The sequence below is a fragment of the Hylaeus volcanicus genome, chromosome 3 (genome assembly GCF_026283585.1).
Source record: "Hylaeus volcanicus isolate JK05 chromosome 3, UHH_iyHylVolc1.0_haploid, whole genome shotgun sequence".
Taxonomy (NCBI): Eukaryota; Metazoa; Arthropoda; class Insecta; order Hymenoptera; family Colletidae; genus Hylaeus; species Hylaeus volcanicus.
Window position 1 is genome coordinate 2,144,365 of NC_071978.1, and position 19,638 is coordinate 2,164,002.

At 41.9% G+C, this 19,638-nt stretch overlaps 1 protein-coding gene across 2 annotated transcripts in view; it reads right to left on the bottom strand.

Annotated features, from left to right (window-relative positions):
- Nucleotides 1-19,638, bottom strand: part of LOC128873898 (runt-related transcription factor 1-like) — a 99,879-nt gene that overhangs the window by 29,496 nt on the left and 50,745 nt on the right. The window contains exon 1 of one of the 2 annotated variants that reach the window (XM_054117899.1): nt 915-1,057. The exons of the other annotated variant lie outside the window; for it this stretch is intronic. The gene's annotated coding sequence lies outside the window, so the exon portion shown is untranslated. Of the gene's footprint in view, nt 1-914; nt 1,058-19,638 lie in introns of those variants that run through there. 2 annotated transcript variants of the gene reach the window in all.

Below are 19,638 nucleotides of genomic sequence, written 5' to 3' on the forward strand. Positions count from 1 at the left end.
CACAAGCGAAGACAGTTAACGATTTCTCAGTAAGAAGAAAAAGTTACATAGTTTACATCGATAGCTACAGGTGCTTCTTTACAGCAACATTTCTGTAAAAACCAAGAAGACTCTATCGTCGCTCGTGTCAAAACACAAATGAAGCGTTTGATCCAATGCACGTCAGGCTATCTTACACTGTTGCTAGTTCGAATGAAACTGGTAACATTCCTCGGTTGACGAGGACGATCAAAGATACGATCAAAGGTACGATCAAAGGCCCTCGTACTTCGAAAGCAAATTTTATAATCGCTTCTGTAAATTAGTTGCTAAGCACGAAAACATTAGCCGACATGCATTAATAACCTATGCAATATCTCTTCCATGTTTAAACGATACCGGACCACCATCAGCGACAGCAGCACGTGTCGTGGACTCGACCGCAACCGCAGGTATTTAACAAACTATCGAACAAAGAAAAAGTTACCGTGCCATTCGTGAGTAGCCATAAATTCTTGTTCGCGGTGATATTTCTCTAAAAGGAAAAAGGCTTTCCTTCGTCACTCGCACCAAGTGATTAATAGACTGTTCGATCCGGTGCGAATTAAGTCACTTCATATTATTAGCAATCCCCATACAACCGGTAATATCTCAGTCGTCTAGAGATACACAATCACGATTCGAGACGCTCGTCCCTTGAAACCGATTTCTACAATCATTTTTCCATACCAGAGACCAAGCGTAAACATCGATGACAGACATTTCGCATTCTTAACTCTCTATTCTTAACCAACGTTCATCCTCCACCCCCGCGATAATCTCTTCCATGTTCGAACAACACCAGAACAGCAACAACAACAGTCGCACGTGTCGCGGGGTCGGCCACGAGCGCGGACGTTTAACGAGCGATCGGGAAAAGGAAAAAGTTACCGTACCATGCGTGGATAGCGGCGGGGTGCGCGCGTGTTTCGAAACCGGCTCGTCGGTACGCTCGATTGGACAACAATACACGAAGAACGGTACCGGGGCACGAGCAGAGGCAGCGACAACAGCACAGCACCACCAGCAACCGTGCCGCGTGAACACTACGCCGCCACCCTCCTCGCCCCCGCCCCCGCACCCGCCCCCCCCGACCGCTCCATGCTGAGCGACCCTCACCGCCGAATGGACGGGGATCCTCGTCTCTGTTCTATGGTGGGTAGTTTCGCTCTAACGACCGCGACCGCCCCGCTAGAACTGAAACTCTACTCCCCTCCGTCGCTGTTGGTCCTCCCCTCCCGCGACTGCTCGCCCCTACCATCCGCCCAAGCCGCCCCTACGACGTCGGCGAGGGGGGTCGTGCGCGTCCCGAGTAGGGGGCGGCCGTCGGCGGAACATGTGTAACACGCAGCCTTGATTACGCGCGGGCTTGTAAAAATTATTATTATGGCCATGGCCGCGCGCCGCTGCAGTCGCCACCCGCGCTCCCGAATTTTTACTCGTTAACGGCCTTTATCGCGGGGTTGCTGTTTTCGGGGGCGCTGGACGTGACCTTTACTCTTTAACGTTTGTTTTGATGCCGTCGACCGACTCGATCGTTTCCCGTTTGTAATTCAGCTAGGACTTTTATCCGGATTATCGTACTATCCGGATAATTCCGATAATAAAGCCAACGAATAAAACTATTTTTATGTAGTAAACTATACGGAAATAGTTCATACTTGAGTGCGTTTTAATTTTAAATATGCGGTAGTTTCATTCTCGCTGTATAGGTACATACAGATGTATAGATACATATTTGTGTATATAATGTTAAGATCATTTTTTTTTTTTTTTTTTACAGGAAATTGAACGAAATTACTAATGAAAAGAAAGCAATTGTAAGTATTCTTATAAGAACTTGCTGAAAAGCTTAGGTAGCATAAATTTGTTGAAACTTTATACATGTCTTGACAAAATTTGTTTACCAAGATTATTTAATCAGTAGTGGTTTAGGTCTATATTGGTTTGACACTAAACCTACCACGACCGGACGAATTACCGTTTTCAAACATTTGCATAGAGTTCTGATATCCCGTATATGAATTACATACAATTATTTCATGCATTTTATCACGATAGAAGTAGGTACTAATGGAACGTCCCGCGTCGAGAAGTTTAGTGTTAATATCTTTTAATTCATATTCGTGTACCTCGTTATGCAATAATCTTGATAAATACCACTTTAAGGTAATCTTTTGTTGAATAAAAGTCACAAAATTTTGAAATAAAATATATACGACACTCGCATATGAATTTGTTTTTCAATAAGCATAGATCCGAAATCCATGTTCCCAAAGATACAATAAAGGTAAATTGATGTCGATCGACCGTTTACCGAATACCACGCTTCACGGAGACACAGGAAGCGAAACCGCGTTAATTCCTGCGCGCTGGACGAAAAGAAAAAATGCCAGAATGCCGTTCCGTGCCAGTGGCTTGATGCGGCTGGCATTTCTCTGCTTCAGCAGCTCATCAACCGATCCATTATCCGAATTATATACCACACGAGATAAATAAATATCGTGGACCAAATATCGAATAACCAAAATATTTGAAGAACGTCTCTTTCGGTTTTGAACCCTTTCCATCTGAAGTGGTTACTAGCTATGATATCACAAATATTGTTTTCACTCAAACGTTCGTGTTATTAATAATGTAGTCACTCAAGAATGTACGCAAATAAATTTATAACAATAACAAGTTGTAAAAGGTACTGTACTACTTTTCTGTATTATCATTATTAAACAGCGAATGTTTATGAACATTCATTTTTTCACAGGTACAGGACAAGGATTGAAACTTAAATGGAAGTATGTCTCGTTTAGTAAATTGTATAATACTTAACTACGTTATTGCTGATCATTATGTGATCATTATTGTACACCATTGGGTAGTTGTAGCCTAAGCTGTTTCATACCAAGTTTCTAATGATGGATTCAGATGAGAGTAGCATAAAACCATGAACATTTTATGGAATGATACTTGTATCTCGTTTAAATCAGAATGGTCAAATATCTCATAAAGGGATGAAGCTAACAAAAAATTTGTTCGCAAAACTTATATGGTACACATGAACAAATTATACGGTATAAATAATTTTGTTGTGATAATGATAATGAATTTTGGAAATCGGTTAATTATTCATTTTTTCTGATGTCGCTAAGTACCTGCACTTAAAAGGAATTATAAAATTTTATAATAACAACAACTTTCCACTAATAAATGGGTAAATAAAATTGAAAAGCCAAGTGGAAAAGCATGCTGCTCCGTTGTGCTGCGCTAGCTACGCACCATTGGAAGCTAGAAAGAATATTAGTCGAAGGAATTCGGGTAGGACTACCGACAGTGAGATTCCTTTATTATAGAACACTATGGAGCAACCACATAACAATAGCGCCACTTTTATTATGAAATTTTTCAGTCTTTTCAGCGGAAATGAAAAAAGATGAATCATATACGCTGAAACGATGCGATAAAAAATGCGTATAATGCTAATCGTACTTTCAGAGGTACCGCATTTCTATTTTACAATGGACAGTCGAGTATTTTTCGTTGGTCCTAAGTAGGATCATCGGTAGAAATCACTTTTTCGGAGAGACGTGAACCGTAATGGTCGATCCACGGGGTCAGTTCGCGACCGAGGAGTACAAGCAAGCGGCTTCCCTGGTTTCTGGTCGAAGTGGGGCTAACCGCAGAATCGGAGGCAAGATGGCAAAAGTAAGTCGAGAGTCGAGGGGCGGCGCTGCGGCCTGGCCAGCCCACCGGCGCATCCTCGTTCTTCTCTCTCAGACTCCAGCTAAGATCACCGAAGAACCTGCGCTTGCGAAATCGCGAGATCGTTCTTTTACCTTCGACTGGTCATTCACCCACTTCGGCATGGAAGTCTCGCGATTATGTGACGACAAATTCCAGGCACAAAATGTGGATGCTCAAATTCTCATTCCGCATTTTTGGACCTGCTTTGAAACAACAAATTCACGCTGGACCGTTCACAGTGTCATCCATAGAGAAACAAACTTTCTTATCATTTCCCCCACGAGTGATGGGAAAGTTATCAAAAATGGATGGACACTTGTAAAACTGATAATAGTCGTCTATATTTTATTACTTTACCAACTAGGTCTTTCAACTAGTACTTCTCTACCTGTACTTTTTGTAGCTTCCAAAATTAAGAGTTACAAGAAGATTATTTGCTTTTTCGATTGCATTTTAAACATATTTCCATGTCCTATCTTCAGAGTTTGAATTTATCATTTCTGATACGTTCGAAGCAAAATTAGCTTTTCACGAAACATTTCGATAGAAGCAGGAGGTTCTCGAAGTAATTACCTCGAGCCCTCGAAAATTCGGCATTATCCACGGTAAAATTGTAAAATTGTTTAACAGTAAATAAATCTCAAGTTCTCCCATTTTACATTTTCGATTCTCGAGAAAACTACTCGCAAAAAAGTAATTAAAATCTGGTTCCCAACGGGTGGAAGGAAATTAAACAATGCGGTCGCTCTTTACGGAAGAAAGTCTAAAGGCGCCGAGCGACAAAGGGTCGTTGACTTCCGGATCGTGGACGCCGACGAAATCCAAAAATCCTCCTGGGCGACCCGTAAAAGGCCAGAATAAACATTTCCTGAACGGTTAGTAGCGATGTGTGGCAAGTGAGAGGGTGCAGAGCGCGAGGGTGAGGGGATGCTGCGGTTTCGGAGGGCGGAGGTTGGTTCCAGACGCAGAGTAGCGCGAGAGAAACGGACGCCGTTGAGGCGACCTCGTATCGGAGGAAGATGAATCCTCGGGACTAAAAGTAGGCACGGAAAGCTTGCGGCGTCGCGCAGCACCGAGAATGGCGGTTGCTTCAAAGAAAACAATATATCGTTAAACATGTCCTGATGCGTTTAACGCGCGTCTTTTTTAACGAGTTGGCGGCCATTGGACAAGTAACTAGAAAGAGGGAAAATTCTTATCCGAATACAAATTTCGAATCCGTAAGTTTGGTCCTGCGATTTATTACGGGAACTTATTGTCTGCAAATACTAATTCAATAGGGAGTTCGTTATAATCTTTATTTTGTTTAAAAATTCGCTTCGTACTTGTTCTCAAATAAAACAATAAGAAAAAAAAACTGCAAGACTTGTTTTCATCAACCGCACGAAACGTATTATTTAGGCAGATCGTCTTTTTATCATAGTAATAAATTAGATTCAATAAGGGTCCGCGGTAAATTCGAAAGATAGAAATAACAACAATCGCGTGAATCGACATTTTATGTATCTCTTACGGTTGGATCGATATTCGTAGTTACTTCTACTGCAACTTTTAGTTACAATGATGCAGTAGTCATAAAAACGACATTTTTGCTATTGCTATTTCATTATCATCGAATGGAATAGATTGATGTGTATCAAAACCAAACAATACTCTTCACTGTATCTCGGTGAAAGGGTTGTGAAGAGACAAAATCTTCAATTTAATTGAAAAAATGTAATAAAGGATATGTAAGTAAATTATCGTGACCTTTATTTGTACCTAAGACAGAGAAATACTGTTGCCATGTGTTACAATTCAAAGCGGTGTGTATCGAAATGCAGTTGCAAAAGTTCTTTCACCAGATTCGAATTTTTCAGTACAGGTGGCTGAAATAAAACTATTTATATTTCAGCGCTCTTTCGAGCTGGACTCGTGGAAAACGACCCTGTTCGAAGAACGGCCCAGAGATGGCGACACGGAGGTACTTTTATCATCCTTCGTCGCTGGGGTGCGCAACCCCCTTTTTCGATACGCGCCATTACAGCAGCGCGGTCGTATCATCGCGATAAACGAACCATATTTTAATGGGTTACGCCACCTTTCGAACAAAACGTAATCGAAAAGAAATGTTTGTTACCAAAGGAGTGTTTGAATTTGTAAAAGTAATACAGTGGTCTCGTTGCAAGATTTGAAATATTAATGAAAATACAATACAGTCCAATTGATACTCTGTATAGGACTCGTTGATGTACCTAATTCTTGGACATTCATTCTTTAGAATTATATTACCTAAATACTTTCCTGAAAAATTATTGCTTCATCTTTATTAAATCGTTAAAATTTTCTTATTTTGAAATTATTTCTTTCTTTGAATTTTTCTGTTGTTCTGTTATACCTACCGCTTCGTGACTCGTTAACAAATATACAACGTAGTTCTCGTCGTGAATTTTTAAGTGTCGACTATTCGGGGACACTTCGTCGACCACCTAAATTAACCAAATATTAATTTGGAGGGTATTTCCCTTATGTGGAATGGACTTAAATTTTCAGGAACGCTGTCATTCATTACGCGATTTAATTATAATTTATTTGTCAACAATTCGGTCCGACAATTTTTCGATGCCAACCTAGCTAGGAATTTTCAATAAAATTTCGTCGAATCGGAAATTCGCGAGAAACGAGGCGACGTGGCTACCAATATTAAAATGAAATGCTAATTAATTTTTCTAACGCGCATCCCCAAGCGAAGCGCGAACCTCCGGCTGTAATTATTGCGCGTAATGACGCTGGAGCGAAATACGTTCGTTCGCAAACATCGCCCGGTTGGCAACACTCGGTGACATACTATGAAGTGAACTCTTCGAGTGAAGTAGAATAAGAGCACGCAATTGACAAGAACACGAATGGCTAATACTTCTTTCTGAGGAAGATACTCAGCCATGCAAGATATTTCATATACTTTTACTCTATTCAGATGATATTTAATAAAAGTTATAACAAAGTTTCTAACGTAAAATATTCACTTTCGTAACACATTACGATGATTTTCTTGCAGCCATCCCTACCCTCCCTCTTTTAAAATTAGTAAAAAGTGGTCAGACATATAATTTTCCCAAAACTGTAACATTATCAACACGACAGGTACCATACCAAGTTGCATGATTTTATAACAAACAACTCCTGAGATAAAAAAACGAAATATTGTGAACACCTGTGAAATACACGGTACTGTTTTATCGATACGAGGCTGTGTCACTATTTGCTTTCAATATAGCTACTTTCCTTTCTAGAATAGGCTCGTGCAATTTACTTAGTTTACAATGGAATTTGACCACAGTGATTCGATGATATTATATTTAAGTGAATGTACTGCCTAAGGAATACATAAACGTTTATCTATAGTGCCTTCTTGAACTAAAGATCTCTGTCTGATTCAATCATCTGTTTGATTATAAGCACGAATATGGATTGGTAGGTTCCACGACATCTCTAAAATATTCGCGAACTTTTATGTGAACGAGGTATCTAAAAATGTGAGGGAATTCGCTCGCGCCAAAGATCGCATTAACACCCCTAAAAATAATAGGAAGAAGAAAAGAGGCGCCATCGTGTGTTCCGTGTCGGTCGATCAGCGCATCGTCGCGCGATCGCCAGTGAGCCGTAATCACCCCCAAAAAATCCGTGAGCCCGGCAAAAGGGGACGGCAAACATCCCGCAAAACCTTAACCACCCGAATGGTACTGTTTTAATGTAATTCCAGGACCGGTTGTCGTTCGGCTCATGCACGCATGTAACAGCGCGAGCGACAAACCCGTCGACCAGTAACCGCGCGGAAAGAGAGACGGTGAGCTTGAACAGAGAGGAAGCCCAGAGGGGGGTTGAATAGTTGCGAAGAGGGGTGGATGTGTACAGGTAAAGGGAGAAGAAGAATAGCAGAGGTAGAGCGCGGAACGAAGAAAGACGAGCAGGTAGAAAAGAGACACGAGAAATCGTTGGAAAGAGAGAAGTGGGTGAACGAAGAGGGTTAAGCGCGAGAGAGAGGGAGCGAGTGTTTTGTTCGCGCGCGATGGACGCGTCGCCATAGCGACCGGTGGTTGTTTATTATTGCGTCCAGCGGTCGTGCGGGGCGGCATGGAAGAGAGCGCGGGGTAGTTTACGCGACGAGGAGTCGCGCGGGGGGGTGAAAAGGGTTAGAAAGCCGTGGGAGGTGGGGATGGGCAACGAAGGGCGGAAGGACGCGGGAGGAAAGGGGGTGGAACGTTGGTGTGCAACGAGGGAGTGGCGGCGACCACACGAGGCCGAAAAACACACTCTCCGCCAAACCTGCCCCCCCTTCTGCGCCCCGTACACCACCTCCTCCCTCCCGGTGGTAATGAGAGTTCGATAAAGCCCCGTTACCAATGTGTGACGTCAAGCGAGTTCTCTCTTTCGCTCTCTTCCCCGGCTCTCCGTCCCTTTTTATTCCGAGTCTGTCTCGCTCGCTGGTATCCTTCTTTTTTTTTTTGTTGGTTCGATTTTTTGCCTCCACCTATCGCTGTGTCTCTCTTTTTTTTTGCGTGCTCGTTGCCTTTTTTCGGTCGCCGTTAGCAGCGGCGAAGTCGCGGCCGTGTGGCAAAAAACGAAGCCTCGGAGAATTTGGCGCGAGCGCGAGAACGCGAACTCGCGCGGCCAGCAAATTTTTTTCACTGGTGATAAAAACGTCGCGGTGGCTTGATGGGTATCATATTTTTTCTACGGGCCGGGAGGGTCGTAATTTGCGCCGTCCGGTAGTGTCGACGCGGCCGAAGTGCTCCTCGACTGCCATGATCGCGTCGGACTCTCTAATTGCTTTTTGATCTCCCCGTTTGTAGACGCGGATTCGCCCTCCTTTCTCCTTCCTTATCGCTCTTGAACGAAGAACGCCGAGCCTTTGATTTTCGATAATGATGCCCCCCTTTTACTTTTCCGACTGTTTGTTTGTTTCCATAAACGGGACCTAAATGACCTATCAATGAAATGGTAAGTGTACAAGAATTTTCTGTCAAGTTGTCCGAAAAATCCGTGCCAATTTCGTTGGGAAAAATTCAAAGGAAGCACACGTAAATTTCGATATGCATTATTGAATTATATGTGGTATGTTATATATTTGTATACTGACACATTGAGGACGAGTGATGAAATAAATATGACAACTCCATTGTTTCGGTTTGGTTTGGTTTAACCATTGAATAGCATAATTGATTAATAAAATCATGTTCTTTGAAATTTAACGCATTTAACTTTATTTTTAAAACGGGCACGAACTTATGCAATCACCCAATATCTCGTCTTTAGCAAGCCGAACGTACGCAAGAAAAACAAAGAAAACAAAAGCGCCGTACGCAATGTGTTAATTATATATTTTGTGCAAGTACCTTTCTTCATTTTTCTTGCAACTTGAATATTCCGTTCTTCCAGAACTTCTAAGGTTTTTCGCGTGAAAATCTTTTCGATGGCATTTAAAGTTTTTATAGAAGGAGTATTAAGAAACAGTTTCGTTTCGAAAACAATTCTAAACACGTAACAACAACAAGAACAGAAAGATCACTCGTCATTAATGTTCTTCGATATCAGAGAAGCATTTGACGAAGTCTGGCACGTGTCGTTTTTATACAAACTCAAAAATGTAAATTTTAAACAAAAATTAAAATAGCAACCCTACCTAAATTAATTTCTTTTTATGGCAATAGACGAGACAAATTCTCAGCAAAATAGTAGATTCGTGCGGTCGGTAAAATTGATTTACAACGAATTTTTTAAGCAACTAACTGTAGGGAAAGAAAGAGAATGAAACCGTAATTAGTCCCGAACTCTGACAGCGCACCTGTTCGAATACCTATGATCTCGCGTCCTGACCCGGAGAACTTCGGGTCCGCCTCGGGGGGACAGACGTTCAAGACGCGCGCTAATTAAGAACGGCATTTCACTACGCAGCTGCCACCTATAGCTCCCATCGTGGGGAATTATTAAACGGCCCCGAGGAAGCGACATAAGGTCGACGGGTAACCAGAAACACGAAGAACACGACTGCCGGAGACTCGAAAGTTTAAAGTACTTATATCCACGTAACAACGATTCTTTTATCGCAACTGCAAATGAAAATATCCATTCCATAAAACCACAAGATGGTCCTTTAAAGTTCAACCTCCACAACTCCGTACGGCTCCAGTCGCGTTTTCCTTACCTACATTTTTAATCTCTGATTTAATTCGATTACCAATACGTATCAGTTATGGATTGAAAACAATCTTATAACCTATAAATAAAGTACTAGCAATTATTCTACAAAGTCCAAGGTGGATATAGGTTAAAGATTGTATTAATTTTAATTTACCTGTTGATTTGTATTCCATTAAGAGCAGCGATAGGACTAGTACGATACAAACCGTGATTAATTCTTATGAAATTTGTCACCGTTTCAATTTGAAATTAATATTGAATTTGTAAAAGAAGTTTGAATATGCGTCTCGCGCGAAAAGCGCGTTAACGATTTTTCTCTTGGAGGAGGGTCCGTAGGAACACAGACACGGAAGACGGGTCAGCAGCGGAAGTCCGGAAGCCTATCAGCGCCTCGGAATCTGTACCGTCAGCTCTACGATTCGCTCTCGCGTTGAGGTTCGAGATTAAAAGAGAAGAACGGCGGGAAACTGATAGAATCGTCGACCAATAGCTCGCTCGAAGACAATAAATTGCATTTTTTTTTTCGAACCTAACAAATCGAATGTTAATATAGACATAGTTTGAACATCTAGGGCATTTGTTTTACAGTAGCCTGGACTCGACAGAAAATGTAAATGGAGAGTCTTCGCGCGATACACACAGAAAATTATATTATAAGTTGAGATCAACTACAATCCGTGACATAGCTAAGCACCAGGTTAGTTCGTTATACAAATTATTATTTATCTGAATTTCGAGAGGTTCGCATAACGATATTAGTACGCAGACAATATTACTAACAGAAATGAAAGGCGATGATTGTCGTACGACAGATCGCACGAACACCACCAGTTTTGCCATTAAGAAATGGAAATACCAACCACCGCAATTTTGATCAGAACTTTGCGGAAGCGACTTCAATCGATTTCTGATGTTTTTGCGTCAAGTCGTACGGCAGATCGTATCGTGTATGTCTTAACGAGCTCCTCGTGAGAAAAGATCTCAGCTTATTCGTGACAATTTAAAAATAAGATCAATACTTTTCATTAATAAAATTAGTATTTTACTATTTCATTATTCCCCATTTCCAATAAGATTTCTCCGAGCGCAAAGAGTTAAAAATAGATGGCGATCATCTATCTTCCCTTACTCCGAAGGTACCGGGTGTTTTTAATTCTAAATCGACGAAACGCTTTTCCCGAAGCTTCGCTGAGTACACCGTGACGATCGTTCCTGTGACAGGTCGCAGAATAGAACGTTTGCTTCCTGGCTGCGTTTCACCGGTGGTGCATCCGTTCACCTGCCCTCCGTCCCGCGATAATTTACTCTTTTTTTCGGTCGCCGATTCGGCTGGCCGACGCTAATTTACATTTACGAGCGAGATCGGCTAATTGCCGGTTAACCGGTCGGCCGAGCGCAGCGATACGAAATACCTGGCCAGCAGTTTGTTGCCTTCCGATACAACTGTCGTTTGCTGTGAGAACTCACCCAGAGGCTTTGTTACACCCGCCAACGCCGATTAGGTCCATATTTTTTTTAAATCACATGCTCTCCCGAACGAAATTGAGTTATTCTTCAAAAGGTGAAAATGTTGTGGAACAAAATGGTGTCTACGTAATTCATTAAACATGTATTAAAAATTCTAATGTGCGTTTGAATTTTTCTAAAAAATTGCCACGAACTTTTTGAACAACCTAATACACATAGCATGTAGGAAGTCGTGTGTATATCTTTCCGCATTTACGTGCTATGTGGGATGTCTATGGTACACATATACAGTGTTTTGTTTAAAGCAGAATGTTTCGATATCTCATGAGGAACTAAAGCTATCAAAAAAATGTTCTCACAAACGACATTTTGTTCAAAGGGGCTAATCGTATAGGGCAAATAATTATATTCCGAGTGAAGTAGTAGGGGCGTGTAGCAAATAAATAAATTTTTTCAAATGGAATCTCGTATACGTTTATCCATAATAAAGTGACATTTGTTTTAGCAAATTCATCTACCTACCATACATAAGTATTTCGCAATGTGATTAAACTCACGACTATCTTGTTTTTTTAAAACTTGCGATTCACTATCCTAGAACACACTTTCCTAGAGTGAGCGGCGAAAATAGAGAAGGGAAAGCAGTGGAAGATCGATCGAGTTAACTCTTCCTTCCCGAGCGGCAATTTTCCTGCACTTTGCGAGACAGAGATACGAGAAGACAAACAGCCACGCGATATGGAAGCCCGTAAAGACCACCAAAACGTAAACCGTGATACAGGCGCCAACGAACCAACTCGTCGCCGCAATGTGTTATCGTTGGTAAATGAGTTGCCCTGTCACTCGCTATTCATCTCTAATTTTGCCGGCGGCTTCGCGCTTTAGCAAGATGAAACTTTAATTTCGGTCAGGCTAGGGCGCAAAAAAAAAAAACAATTATCCGGCTGCGAATGATCCGCCGCCGCTCGCTCTCTATATTTACGACCCTGTTCCGGGCTTGTTGTCGATTAATCGCGCGAACCGCATCATTTTTATTTACGTTTCGTTATAAACTCCCGGAGCTGGTGTTAAAATACGCTGCTCTAAATAATTAGTGTACCAACGGCTTAAATTTCCTGAACGGGGCTTCCACCTTTGGAAATCGTCAATATTTTGTATTATTCCTTAGTATAAAGTTTTAATAACGTGAAGTATTATTCAGCGTTGATGAATCACAGTACCCATATCGTATGTTCATTTTTACCGTTTCTGAAAAAACAAAACTTAAAAACGGAAATGATATTTTGTAATTATTTTGAGGGACTGCAAGTGATTAGGTTAAACGATTCTACGATTTCCTGAATACTGTAAGAAGGGGGTGAAAACAAATAGCCACGAACGTATTTAAACCTTTAAAAAAAAATTTGTATCGTTTTCTACATTTCATTTTTATTCTGACTTACTTGAACATTAATGCATTAGTTTGTAATCATTAGAGAGTGTTAAATAATATAAAATGATGACATTATGTACGATATTTAAAGTAAGAGAATGCACATTTTTCTTACACTTTATGTTTAATCTAGTGTCATAAAATATCCAGAAACGAGCATTTCGTATTCTATTTCATCCTAGGTACTATAACTATATTTTAAACTATAATAGCTAAAAATAGGACGTTACAGTGAATTTTTCTTTTGTTTCTTTCTTTACACGATGCTTAAACGCTGAACACTTTGAATATCAACTAAAATTCTATACATGGTAGACATCGTATTAACCGAAACGTTGGAATAAATATCAAGAGAAAATTTAATTACAATTTTTATTACCGCGAACGGCAAATTACTGACATTTCTTTCAGCCTTCCGTTTGATTGGACATTTACAACATTGTGAAAAACAACGACGAATAATGGACATTTTACACCGTTTCAATGTGGAAGGGATACACAACCCCGCCCATTCATGGTGAAACGAAGCAAAAAATTAATGTTCGATGTTAAAATTTCCCTTTCATCGACTGTGATACTCCAAACTGAAGGAAACAACCGAGCGACAAATGTAATTAAGGACTCTTTCTGGCTGCGAAATTATGCCAGACTATCATTGATGGCCGCGAGGGGATGATGAACGCGGATTGGCATTTTCCAGCGTCGAACAGCGTGCGCTCAGTCTCATGCACGCGTACACACTGTGCTCGGTTTGTACGTTAAAGCGAGGTCCAACGCGGTACCTGTCACGGTCCTCTGGCATCACCCCTCTTTCACCCCCCAAACCCACCCCCGCGACCGCCGTTCCATCGTGGGCTCGCCAAGCGAACCACTCGGTTCGGTTTTTAGTTAATGCTCGCACCCATCACGTAGCCAACCACGTCGATGGACTTTATCCCATTATGGTTGCGTTCGCATCGCGAGATACACTATTCGGATATTTAAGGGACGACGCAAATCCTTCAACGACGAAAAACGTTAATTGGCGCTCGACAGGAATCGAAACTTTCTTAAACGGTTCGTTACAACCTTTTCTACATTTAGGAATTTTATTTTCTCATAAATGAACCCGCGATGTCGACGTTGGATTCTCGATTCCTAACACGGGTTAAATATTTGTCCTTGTTTGATAGTCGTAAATAGACTGCGGCACCTTGTGCAAAATAAAATCTTTGCAAACGTACTTACAGAAGTTGAATCTAAACAGAAATTTATTTTACTCTACGAATATTATAATATGAACTTTACTTTCACTATTTGTTTGTTTGTACGCATTTTGTAGTTTCTTGCATATTCAAGTTTCCTATAAATGCAGAAAAATCCGCAGTGTAGTTATAAATGTTAACGAATTATGAATTTTTTTTTAGTACAGAAAGTTTCGCCATAATCTGGAAATTTGATCGAACTTCAATTAGTTAGAAAATTTTAATGATCGTAAGATATCTTCTTCAATTTTTTTCCAAACGATTCACTCTTCTGCCGTGGTTACTGTTTTCTGCTGGTTTCGTTCAGGATTCATTTTGATAACTATTTCCTACGTGCTTTTTGTAGTACTCGTAATCAGCCCGATGAAAAAAAAACACACACACACAAACAAAAGAGAAAACCAATCTCCGCGAAAACAAAGCAAAAAGAGCCAAAAGAATAAAACAAAAAAGTGCATGTAGCAATCGTTGAACAAACGATGACGTGACTCCGATCTGTTTCGCCGGATGATCAAAACCGTGCGAGATTTTTTAAAATGAAAACAGTAAATCAAAACGGTAAATAAATCAATAAATTATGTATAAACTCCCTTCAAAATCAATCTCTATTTTTCTTGTAAAAAAGAACATCAATGAATGATTGAAATCGTTTAGATTGTAGAGTATTTGCTGTTTAACAAGTTTGTAACGAGACGTTTGTAAGCGTTTGGAAATGGAACCACACATTGATAAATTAAATTTTGAAAATGGTTTGAGAATAGATGTATAATATAAATTGTTAAGATGAAGGGGATTTGCCTGTCTATCATTGAGAAATATGTTCAAGTAATTCATAATAAAGCTTGCAAATTTAATACTTTTAAATGTAATAGAGAACAACGGGCCCACCGACTAAAAACCGGCTTTAAAAGAAGCATTAACGTTATTCAATGCATGATTAAACACCCTAAAGTCACACCATGACCTACTACGGCACTCGTACCGTTTCACCCTTCAACATACAACCATACTCGATCCTTACGCTATCAAACCTTTTCTTGCTCCCAAAGAGTAGTAATTTTGCCTATCAAACAACGACCTATTACATCGATAATAATAACTCTACAGAAACTTGATTCTTCGACTATAACCTGGAATGAAGGATTTAAAATAAAGTATAGATATTTACTTTCGCGATAATTACTTTTTTCTGAATTTTTAAGCGAGCTATTTTATCAAGAATTCTCGAAGCGGTGACACGGCACCATAAAGTATCGCCTTTTTCCTGATGTAGTGCGACGTTTAAAGGTTTAAACGATCCTCCCTGGTATCCGAATCCAGATAAGAAACACAGGATTCACGGTTCATTACCGATAACCGTCTCCGATGTGCTTCCTCCTGCGCTCGGTGACCAGCCCGATGGACCAAAAAAAAAAAAAAAACACAAACACACACAAACAAAAGAGAAAACCAATCTCTGCGATAACAAAGCGAAAAAGAGCCGAAAGACAAAACAAAAAAAAAAAAAGCGCACCAAACAGTATACACGACGTCGAACAAACAACGTCAGACAGGCTACGACGAAAATCGTGTCCCGGTGGCGAGGGTGGCGGGCAGGTGGAGAGACCGTAGCGGCGCCCACCGGCGGGGGGGGAGGGGGGGAGGGGGGGCGGCGAGGTCCAGAGGGGCGGGGGGGGGGGGGAGTAGCGGTGGATCGTCGGATCGCGGGATCCCGGGTCGATCTAGCAGCGCTGATCTTCTCTAGAGAGGGCGGAAGTAGCCGTGAAAAATTTTCCCGTCGACGTGTGGTGGCCCGTGTACGAGGCCAACGCCGCTCATTTCGCGGTGTTCGGGGTGTCGGGGGTGGTTCACCAGAGAGTGTAACGCGGGTTGGGTCGCGCGGGGGATGAGTCGCGTCCACGGTGTGCTGGCCACGAGTAGAACGAGAGTTTCGAAGTTAGAGGGAGAGAGAAAGTTAGAGAGTGAGATAGAGAAAGGGAGAGAGGGAGAGAGAGAGAGAGGGAGGGGGGGGTTGGTCGGCAGCGTGGAGTCGCGTTTGGGGTGGCTCGGGGGTGGCCGGACGTGGGGTAGGCGGTAGTGGTGGCAGTGGGTGGCCGAAGGTGAGGGTATTTGTTGGCGCGAGTGGCTAGCCAGTCGGATTACCACCGGGAGGGTGATTCGGGGGGGGTTGGTCGGATGGGCGAGGGGTGTGCGCGCGGCTCGCCGAGGGGTAGGGGGTTGCTATGGGTCCGCAATACACACAGTGGCACTCGACGAAAAATGTAGCCAGAGAGCGACCGCCGCTGGAAAATTTACACGCATCACGAGGGCGAGGCTGAATGGCGAGGGTTAAAAGAGCATCGCTAATGGCCACCGCGTCGGTTATTTTGTGGATTTTTATAATACGACCCGAGCGAGCACCGTGCTGCCCCCCCCCCCCCTTCCCTCTTCGTACGTCCCGCGGACGCACGGCACTGGACACAGTCGATTCCATCAGTTTTTCAATCCGGCTGATTTTCCTTCGCGTTCACCCCCTCCCCCACCCCCCCCCGCCCCGCCTCGCCCCAGCCACCCCCTTGCAAACCGCCCGTCGACATGCTGCTCCACACCGCATTTGCGTGGATGAAATTGAGCGATAATGAAGGGCCGATTCGATTTTCCTTGCGAGCCGAGCATGTGCGCGCTGCGTACGCGTTTCAACGTCAAACGCGTAACACACTTTTTAACGGGATGGGGGGATGTTCCACATTTAGGCGAGATTCTGATTTGTTTAAACAAAACATCGACTTTCGGCGGGACGAGTCGATCACAGTCGTTGTTCCGCATCCCCGCAGTTTTTAGAACATCGATCTCTTCGACCCTTTTATAGCGTTAAAAGGAGAAGTGACGCTAGTTGTATTTCAATCGTACGGATCTTGTGAAAAGACACGAATTGCTTGTACATGTACAACTGTAGCAGCACGGTTTTATGTTTACAATGTATCAGAGCGTAATAATTACGGGGAAATTGCGCAAAGAACGAATACGAAAGTAGTGCACTTCAAAATAACAATATGTCAACAAAGTTAATGTATGGTATTATCTTTTTTACTTAAAAATTAGAGTTTTGATAAATTTGACTTTCGTATTACAATCATACGGATTGTAATTTATAATGTAGTTAGAATATAGTTAGAATATAGTAGTTACAATATACAAAGCAGCAATGACGTAGTAACATCTCAACTTTATACCTTATACTGAAATTTCAATTGTTAAAACTTATCAGATATTACACTGAACACAGTTCTCTACATAATTTTAAATTAGTTATTTTTGAATTGGGAAAGTTCTCACACCTTAAGGTGTAAAATCTTCGCCTATACTCGTACCTATTCGAAGCCAGTTTTTATATGATTGTTCTAAATTATAATTTTGTACAGGGAAGATGGTCTGAACCAGAAACTGAAATGTATATCGTTGTAAAAATAATGCCGATACCGACTGGCATGGCTGACTTGGCTTTTCCAGTACTTTTTACTTTCTTTAAATAATTCCCTTCCCAGAAATAATTATATTTCATTTTCGCCAATCCCATGCATCAATCTTCTGTTCGTCTACCACTCAACACACTCCATAATCGGCACCATCTAATTTTGCTTAATTGTAATCACATAAATTTATAGTTTAAACACGAAATCGTAACGTCAAATTTGAACTTCGTGTGATAATTTGTTTCCAAAACACGCACACCTGAAAATGATTAATTTTATCAACCAACAAACCAAAACCCTGCCGTAACCGTAAATTACTTTTCGTTTACGCTGGGAATGTATCCTGAATTTTAATTAGGTCCTGTAGTTTCGGTTCGTTCACCATTTCTGTTTAACGGTGGAACGCGAGACGAGAAATTTTACGACGAACGATTACAAATTTTCGCCCGTTCCTTTTGCCAGCGGTCGGTCCGTCGGACGAAATATTCGCGTAACGAGAGGAAATTAATATTTCGTGTCTCTGTGACACTCTGCGACGTTTAATTGTCGCGCGAAGAATAAAAGGCGCGACAGTTAATCGAAGCGGGGCAGATACCCTCCGCTGTAGCCCGAGAGTGCGGACCGATGGGAATTCGGGAACGCGTAGCTTTTTAAGGATTCTCTGTGTCGTTGGTGTTTCGCTATTTACGCGAGATGAAACATTCCAGGCGAAGGGAAATGGCGCTCTCGCCTCACCCTCGCGCGCCGTTCCGGAAGTGCTGGTAATAACTATTAACAGTATTCCTCTTTCTCGGTCGAATTATTATTGCTTCCTTAGCAACAAGTGTCTGGCGTGCCGTTCCATTGTCTGTCCGTAGACAAATGAGAAGTGCATTTTCATAAATACAACATTAAATCAAAATTATAGTGTGTTACTTTTTTTTTGCTCAATGATCTCGAGTGGAATAATACGAAGGTAAATGTATCGGTTGGTCTTACCGAAAAAGTGATACGCCAATTTATTAGAATCGCGAACGTCGAGTTGTACGCTATTATTAATTATGAAAATAGTCTATTAAATAAATTCAGAGAAGAGAAGTAGATCTTCCAACGCGATTACTTGTGACAGAAACGAATCAAACACCGTCACACACTTTCAAACTTGTTCAATCTTCTTGTAAAATCATTGTACAACGGAAATATAATAATATTCGTCATATATTGTACTAATACTAATGTTATGAATGCAGAAAGGAGAAACTCTGTCCAACATATTGTTCGAGCAAATCTTACGCACATAATCTTAGTAAACCGAGATAATTTTTACATTGTCGGAATACTTTATAACCCAACTATAGAAGAATCTGTAACACTAAACATCGTTAAAAATTAAACAGACATTTGACTGAACATTTCAATCGTGAATAAATTCGTTCAAATACGATGAATTCGTGAATGCGTTCAGAACAGTATTTCCATATATACGTTCGGTGTGTTTGAAACATCGTAAAACCACGGTAGCCGAAAATCTTTGGTCGCGTCGAGGCTACTCCAGAGAAGCGGCCCGAAACGTAACGTGATCAAAGTCCGTCCGCTGGTCAGAGATCCATTTAACGCGACGTCCAAGCACCGGCGGATTCTCACTTCCTGGCATTTAGCAGGTGAAACAACGGAGAACACGTATGCTCGTCCCCTCGGAGATGGCTGACGCACACCCCCGTAGAGCGTAACGCTAACCCAGTGAAATAGATAGTCTCTCCAGGCTGATATCGCGGCCGGACACGGGCGAAGAGAAGAGACAGAGTCAGTCAGAAGAGGTGTGCGTGCGTGAATGTATGAGTGCGTTGGTGGGAAGAGAGCAAGAGTAGAGGCTGGCAGAATCCATCCATATATCTCGCGGGGCCAACAAACCGACCGAATCTCGACAGGACGAATGGGTAGGCCGCGTTTTCACCGTTGCCACTCCGCGCCGTTTCCACCGAAGCTGTGTGAGAGCCTCGTTTGCGTGTACGCGTATGTTTGCGTGTATATGGATGGATATAGTTACCCGTAACGCGCCACACCGATCCGCCACACCGGCTACGACCAACGAAAGCTTCATCCAGCGTGGAACAGAGACAGACGCGGC